The 7,961-nt window shown below is 46.2% G+C and overlaps 1 protein-coding gene across 1 annotated transcript in view; it reads left to right on the top strand.

Annotated features, from left to right (window-relative positions):
* Window positions 1–7,961, top strand: part of PAM (peptidylglycine alpha-amidating monooxygenase) — a 201,422-nt gene that overhangs the window by 88,129 nt on the left and 105,332 nt on the right. The gene's annotated exons all lie outside the window — the stretch shown is intronic.

Genomic DNA, 7,961 nt, shown 5'->3' with positions numbered 1-7,961 from the left:
TGTGTGGTGGTGATGATGTGTGTGTGTGTGATGTGTGTGTGTGTGTGTGTGTGTGTGTGTGTGTGTGTGTGTGTGTGTGTGTGATTGTGTGTGTGTGTGTGTGGGATATTGTGTGTGTGTGTGTGGGGGGGGATTGTGTGGGATATTGTGTGTGTGGGGGATTGTGTGTGGGGATATTGTGTGTGTGTGGGGATGGATGTGTGTGTGTGTGTGGGGATATTGTGTGTGTGTGTGGGGATTTGTGTGTGTGTGTGTGTGGGATATTGTGTGTGTGATGTGTGTGGGATATTGTGTGTGTGGTGGGGGATATTGTGTGTGTGTGGGATATTGTGTGTGTGTGTGGGGGGGATATTGTGTGTGTGTGTGTGGGGGGTGATATTGTGTGTGTGGCAGGATATTGTGTGTGTGGGGGGGATATTGTGTGTGTGTGTGTGTGGGGGGATATTGTGTGTGTGTGGGGATATTGTGTGTGTGGGGGGATATTGTGTGTGTGGGGGGGATATTGTGTGTGTGGGGGGGATATTGTGTGTGTGGGGGGGATATTGTGTGTGTGTGGGGGGGGATATTGTGTGTGTGTGTGTGGTGTGTGTGTGGGATATTGTGTGTGTGTGTGGGATATTGTGTGTGTGTGTGTGTGTGGGGGGGGGATATTGTGTGTGTGGGATTGTGTGTGTGTGTGTGTGTGTGTGTTTGGATTGTGTGTGTGTGTGTGTGTGTGGGATATTCTGTGTGTGTGTGTGGGGGGGGGGATATTGTGTGGGATATTGTGTGTGTGGGGGGATATTGTGTGTGGGGGGGGGATATTGTGTGTGTGTGGGGGGATATTGTGTGTGTGTGTGGGGATATTGTGTGTGTGTGTGGGATATTGTGTGTGTGTGGGGATATTGTGTGTGTGTGTGGGATATTGTGTGTGTGTGTGTGTGGGATATTGTGTGTGTGTGTGGGATATTGTGTGTGTGTGGGGGGGGGATTGTGTGTGTGTGTGGGGGGATTGTGTGTGTGTGTGGGGGGGGATTGTGTGTGTGTGGGGGGGGTGGTTGTGTGGGGGGGGGTTGTGTGTGTGTGGTGGGGGGATTGTGTGTGTGTGTGTGGGGGGGGGGATTGTGTGTGTGGGGGGGATTTTGTGTGTGTGTGTGGGGGGGGGGGATTGTGTGTGTGTGTGGGATTTGTGTGTGTGGGATTTGTGTGTGAGGGATTTGTGTGTGTGGGATTGTGTGTGTGTGTGTGTGGGGGGGGAATTGTGTGTGTGTTGGATTGTGTGGTGTGTGTGGGGGGGATTGTGTGTGTGTGTGTGTGTGTGTGTGTGTGTGTGTGTGTGTGTGTGTGTGTGTGGGATTGTGTGTGTGGGATTGGTGTGTGTGTGTGTGGGAGTGTGTGTGTGTGGGGGATATTGTGTGTGTGTGTGGGATATTGTGTGTGTGGGATATTGTGTGTGTGTGGGATATTGTGTGTGTGTGTGGTGTGGGGGATATTGTGTGGATATTGTGTGTGTGTGTGGGGGGGATATTGCGTGTGGGGGGGGGATATTGTGTGTGTGGGGGGGATATTGTGTGTGTGGGGGGGGGTATTGTTTGTGTGTGGGGGGGATATTGTGTGTGTGGGGGGGATATTGTGTGTGTGTGTGGGGGGGGGATATTGTGTGTGTGGGGGGGATATTGTGTGTGTGGGGGCGATATTGTGTGTGTGGGATATTGTGTGTGTGGGGGGGGATATTGTGTGTGTGGGGGGGATATTGTGTGTGTGTGTGGGATATTGTGTGTGTGTGTGGGATATTGTGTGTGTGTGTGTGGATATTGTGTGTGTGTGTGGGATTTTGTGTGGTGGGGGATATTGTGTGTGTGGGATTGTGTGTGTGTGTGTGTGTGTTTGGGATATTGTGTGTGTGTGTGTGTGTGTGTGTGGGGGGGGGGGATATTGTGTGGGATATTGTGTGTGGGGGGATATTGTGTGTGGGGGGGGGATATTGTGTGTGGGGGGGATATTGTGTGTGTGTGTGTGGGATATTGTGTGTGTTTGGGATATTGTGTGTGTGTGTGGGATATTGTGTGTGTGTGTGGGGGATATTGTGTGTGTGTGTGTGGGATATTGTGTGTGTGTGGGGGATATGTGTGTGTGGATTGTGTGTGTGTGGGATTGTGTGTGTGTGTTTGGGATTGTGGTGTGTGTGGGATTGTGTGTGTGTGTGGGATTGTGTGTGTGTGTGTGTGGGATTGTGTGTGTGTGTGGGGGGGGGGGGATTGTGGTGAGTGTGTGTGATCAGAGCCGCCAACAGAAATCATGGGGCCCAGGACAAACGAAAGGAGCAGACCCCCCCCCAACCAGAGCATAACTACCACGGAAATATTTTTTTAGCACGTTAACTTTTACTTAACCCCCCAATACATACTAAAACACACCCCACCCCCCAAATACATCTAAAAATACCCCACTCCCCCCAATACATCTGCAAATATACCCCACTCCCCCCAATACATCTACAAATATACCCCACTCCCCCCCATTACATCTACAAATATACCCCACTCCCCCCCATTACATCTACAAATATACCCCACTCCCCCCCAATACGTCTCCAAATATACCCCACCCACCCCCAATACATATATAAAATACACCCCCAATACATATACAAATCAGGCTTGCCTTGGGGATTATCACAGGTCGGGCCGGTGTCTGCAGGGGGGAGGGCGGTGTGGTGGTGGTGGTGGTGGTGGGGGGGGGGGGCGGTGGCTGGGCCCAGCGGCTGGCGGGACTGCAGAGCGGGGTGGCGGGGGGCTGGTGGGACTGCGGGAGGTCGGTGGGTGGCGGTAGCCCGGCGGCTGGAGGGACTGCGGGGGGATGGCAGTGGCAGGGGCCCGGCTGCAGGTCACAGCAGTTGCTGCCGGCCCTGCCTCGCTTCAGGCACCTCTCAGTCCCACAATGGCTGCTCGTGTGTGCGTCGGGCCTCCCTCTCACGCCCGCAAGGCGGAAGCTTAGCCCAGCTGACTTCCGCCGCTGCCGACCCGGCACCGAGTGCAGCGTTTTATTATTGGGGTTGTATTTTTATATGTATTTGGGGGTGGGGGTGTATTTGTATATGTATTGGGGGGTTGGGGGTGTATTTTTATATATATTGGTGGGTTAAGTAAAGTTGTACGCTAAAATTTGTTTTTTCCGTGGTATGGGCGCTATGGGTTGGGGGGGGGCTGCTTCTTTCATTTGTCCTGGGCCCCATGATTTCTGTTGGCGGGTGTGTGTGTGTGTGTGTGTGTGTGTGTGTGTGTGTGTGTGTGTGTGTGTGTGTGTGTGTGTGTGTGTGTGTGTGTGTCAGTCAAGTGAAACACACTAAATGAAAACCTTTAAAATAGTAAATTCTCCCGTAATTTAAAGTTAAAGTACTGTAAATTCAGCATACAAACAGAAATTACAACTCCTCTCCATTTCAGCCTTCCCCCTTGCTCTTGTCCACACCCCTCTGCCTTCTGTCACTCCCCTTGTAGCTAGAGACGTCATCCGTTGCTGTAGCCGTAGCCGGCACTATAAGTGCAGCCTAACATGCAAAAAGAGTGGGACAAATATAAGCTAGTCTCAAAAACAAAAAAAGTGTGCTTTGACCTAAACTATAAGGACAATCATGTTTAAGACATAGAAACAAGTAAACTATGCACACCAAAAGATTCAATCACATAATGGTCTCACCATAAAAATGCAATAAATAGGGCTTTCCAGTCAGTGCCTCATGGAGGAGCAGACAGCAATTCACATTTCTCATGTGATTGAAGATATCCAGAGCACATGAAGTGATGTCATAATTTTTTTATTGAATTCTAGCATAATCACCAACGTTTCGGTTCTAGTGAACCTTCATTGCCTCCTGCTGGAGATCTTTCAAAACTTTAGCTGTTTTGTACTTTAAACATGTTTCTAACTGTAATTAATAATGTTGTCAACATAATCTGTCTGTAACCAGGATATACTCTCAGTGTACTTTTTGACAACCCAAAGAAGAAAAAAACATGATGCCAAAAAATAAAATCAGAGGCCGCTTGCAATGTAATCGTAGGCCCAAAGGCGTATTCTAATGAATCACACCCATGTCCCTTAGTGACGCATCTTCAACTTGGATTGAAGCCATTCATCCGCTCTTGCTTTCTAATAAATTCTCAATTTTAATATTTTTTTTCAAAATATTCAGCTTTCCTTTTTTTTTAATCTTGTTTCTTATTAGACACCTCTCTTTACATGTCCTATCTCTGGGTTATGAGAGGGAGCAGCACTTATAAAAGGGCTTGTCACAATTCCACCATTGCATAATACATAGTAGATGTGAACATGGAAAATCAACCAGGCACTTGATCTACCATGTATTCACCGCTCTTACCAATGGCGTCGGACGTTGTTGGGATATTTTTCTCCCATGTGACATCGGTAAGTGCGTGTGAACCACTTGATGTCAATGATGTCATGTGGAAAAGCATCCAGCCAACTTCTTACATTGTTTGGTGTTGTAAATGAGTGGTTAACACATGATAAATCAATTCATCTGCTAGGTGGATTTTCCAATAATAAATAAGTCTATTTTCAAAGTACAGCTGAACTCCGTTATAATGTGGCCCTTAGGGTCCACAGAATGAGACCGCGTTATAACCAGGATTGCGTTATAACATTTCGCGCGCGAGGACTTACCGGCATCTGCAGCTCTCTCCTCTCTGCAACTCTCCATGCTTCATCAGGCTGTATCCACATGCGTGGCACTTACGTAGACTTTCAGGGTCACATGAAACACACCCTACACCATGTGGGAATTTTTTATTTATTTTTTTAAACATTCAGTGTTTTAAAAATTCAACTAACAGACACATACACACACCCCTACACCATGTGGGAGTTTAACATGAATACATTTTATATAATAAACCTTCAGGAATCAAACCCATGACCTTTCATATGCTAGTACCAATTCTCTACCTGCAAGCCACAGGGTTTGTGTGATGTCACAGACTCTACAAACAAACTTAACATATAGTATACAGTGTGTGTGTGTGTGTCCATTAGCAATAAAGCATTGAATGTTTTAAATAAATAAAGGAGATGTTTTTTTTAAATCGGGAGCCACGTTCAGACCGCGTTGCAGCGGATCGCGCTATAACGGGGTTGAGCTGTACTACTCTACTTGGTAGATGAAAAAATATATTTGAAAGAATTTACCGATAAAATTTGTTGTCTCTTAAAGTGTAAACTTTACTAAATTGTGTCTTGTGAAATGTGGGTATTTCATTTTTCACTTTTGGTCGAATGATACCATGCACCATAATTACTTCCTTAAAAGTCAATGGGAAGGAGTAGAATCTTAAACAGTCATATAATTAAAGTGATTTAGATCATTTGTTGATTTACCACATGACTGCATACTAGGTGTTATGCGATGGCAACATACTCTATATACTAAGCGGGAGGATGTGTGAGGAAGGATGCCCGATCAACCGAAAGAAAAAATAAAGCAGAAAATGTAAAACGGCTTCTTTAACACGGACAGACAATACTTCTACAAACGAGAGGATCATAGGCTTTAATCGACATTAGGATGGGTCATCGAGGGATGTGAGTGGTGGGGGATTACAGTAGGCCATTGAACTCAGTGGAAGGCCTGTCGTTTTATTTTGATGCCACACTTTTTCCCTTTTGTTTTTCTTTCGGCCACCAAGTGTCGAATATTGGATTATATTTTGCCGATTGGAATTTTTTGAGGGCTGTTTTTAATGGTTGGCATTGGCCCTTAGATTACCATCGTTAATTCGTTCCAGGGGGATCATTGACCTTGAAGGCCGTGGAGAAATACAATATAGATGGAGTTGGAGGTTTTATTTTCTCATTAACCCCTTTGATGCCAATTGGATAAAGATAAAAATATGCATACAGATGCAGCCACCAGTATTAGATCACTTGCCTTGGAAAATCTTGGGCAATCTCACTCTAAATGCCTCAACATTTCTGAGAGATTCCTAATGGCCCATTGGATTAACACAGCGGGGGTTCCAAACTGAATGGAACAGCAGGGGCCCCTGCTGGGACCTCTGTGTTAACAGCAGGGGGTCCCTGCAGTCTCATTCAGTTTGAATGGGACTGCAGGGACCCCTGCTGTGTTAATCCGATCGGCCATTAGGAATCTCTGAGAAATGTTGAGGCATTTACTGTACTGTGAGATGCCTTAGGCCTGGGACATAGTAGGTTCAGCCGGGCTGAGCCGCGCTGAGCAGATGCACTAACCCCCTGCATCTGTCATCAGCGCGGCTATAGTATCCCCTTCCGCATGTGTGCGGATGCGTGCGGAGGCTCAGAAAATTTGCTGAGACAGGCAAGTTTAAAATTTTCCGCTCGGGGAAGCGGAGGAGCGGTCACGTGACCGCTCACATCCAATGGGAGCGAGGGACTAGCCCCGCCTCCTGCTCCACCTCCTGACATGCCTCTGCCCCGCCTCCGCCCCGCCCCCAGAGCGCGCTCACTGCCTCGCCTGCCAGGACAGAAAAAAGCACCATTCTGAGCAGGCGAGGCAGAGCAGGAGCGCGGCTCAGCGCGGCTCAGCCTGCTATGTCCCAGGCCTTAGGCTACGTTTATAGTGCCGGCGACGCGACGGTTGGCTACTAATCAAATAGAGATCACTTCCAGCGATCGCGACCAAACTGTCACGCCGTCGCATCGCTCCTACTATAAGCGCACGCGACGGCGGAAATGCATTTGTTTTGCTGCGACGTCGCTGGCACTATAAGTGCAGCCTTTGTGTTTAGCCAGGCAAGGGATCGGATTCTGGTGGCTGCATCTGTACATACATACAGTACATACATAGTTATGCTTCCAGGGGGAGGGAAGTTGGGTTGCCCCTTGTTTGCAATAGGGTTGCAAGCAATGCCTTACTAGCCTCTTTGGTATGCAAGAGTGAGTAGGTAGCCAAGTGGTAGGAACACATTAAACCTTTTGTAGCAATTTATGCTCAGCAAGCCATGTGCTGTGAGATAGGATGGCCCTGTAAAAAGCCAAAAATTGGTCCTTTGCATCAGTTTTATTCATATGTTATGGGGATCTGTTAAATTTACAGTTGCTAAAGTAAACATTTTATTGTGATATCAATGTGGGACACTTAAAACTTTTATATTCCAATTTATTGGTTCATATGATGGTAAGAAGATATAAACTGAACCAGTTCCGGACTTGCACGTTAGCTAGCGAAGCAATAGCTTAGGGCCTCACAATATGAGGGGCCTCAAAAATATTTTAAAAAATGTATGAGTTTTAAAATCAGATGATGATGATATGGGAAAAATAAGATTCTCTATAAATATGGACATTTTCATTCAAATATAACCCTAAGCATCATGTGCATCAAAAGTGACAAACCTCATAGCCTATTGTTAAAGAAAATATTCTTACAGAAGATGGGTCAGAAGAGACACAAACACCAGAGTGTTCTTTAGCTGGTTTTACTATATGGTAAGATGCAAGCTATACCCAAAGATATACTCGCATAACAAAAGAAAGGATATAGCAGGAGAAATATTCAACAGCCTGCAGGGGCGTAACATACATTGATGGCATTGGATTGGATAGAGCAGTACATATGTGATGCATGCTGGTGTCTGATTGGAGTGTGTAATCTGCATCTTGTAATAGAAATAATAACGTGGGTCAGAGATGTGTGTGTTCGCACCAGATTGGCTATGATAGAAGGTATGTGAGGGCCGTGTGCAAAGATGAGTGGCCAACACATTTGATGCCGTCTGAAAATTAAGTATCGGGTGCAAAAGAAAAAAGGTAACACCCTATGAGAAAACATTGGAACGAAACAGCAAAACATATTTTGTACCTTAAAGGGACATTCACACAAATTCTTTCATTATCATTTGAAGACATCATCAATGACTTTGCTCTCAAAAAATCACGAATGAAAATTTTTTAATATTAAAATTAATGGGATGTGCCAAACACTG

The sequence above is a fragment of the Ascaphus truei genome, chromosome 1, assembly GCF_040206685.1.
Source record: "Ascaphus truei isolate aAscTru1 chromosome 1, aAscTru1.hap1, whole genome shotgun sequence".
In the NCBI taxonomy this organism is placed as follows: Eukaryota; Metazoa; Chordata; class Amphibia; order Anura; family Ascaphidae; genus Ascaphus; species Ascaphus truei.
Note: the sequence above shows the minus strand (reverse complement) of the source record. Positions and strands in the feature narration are given on the sequence as shown.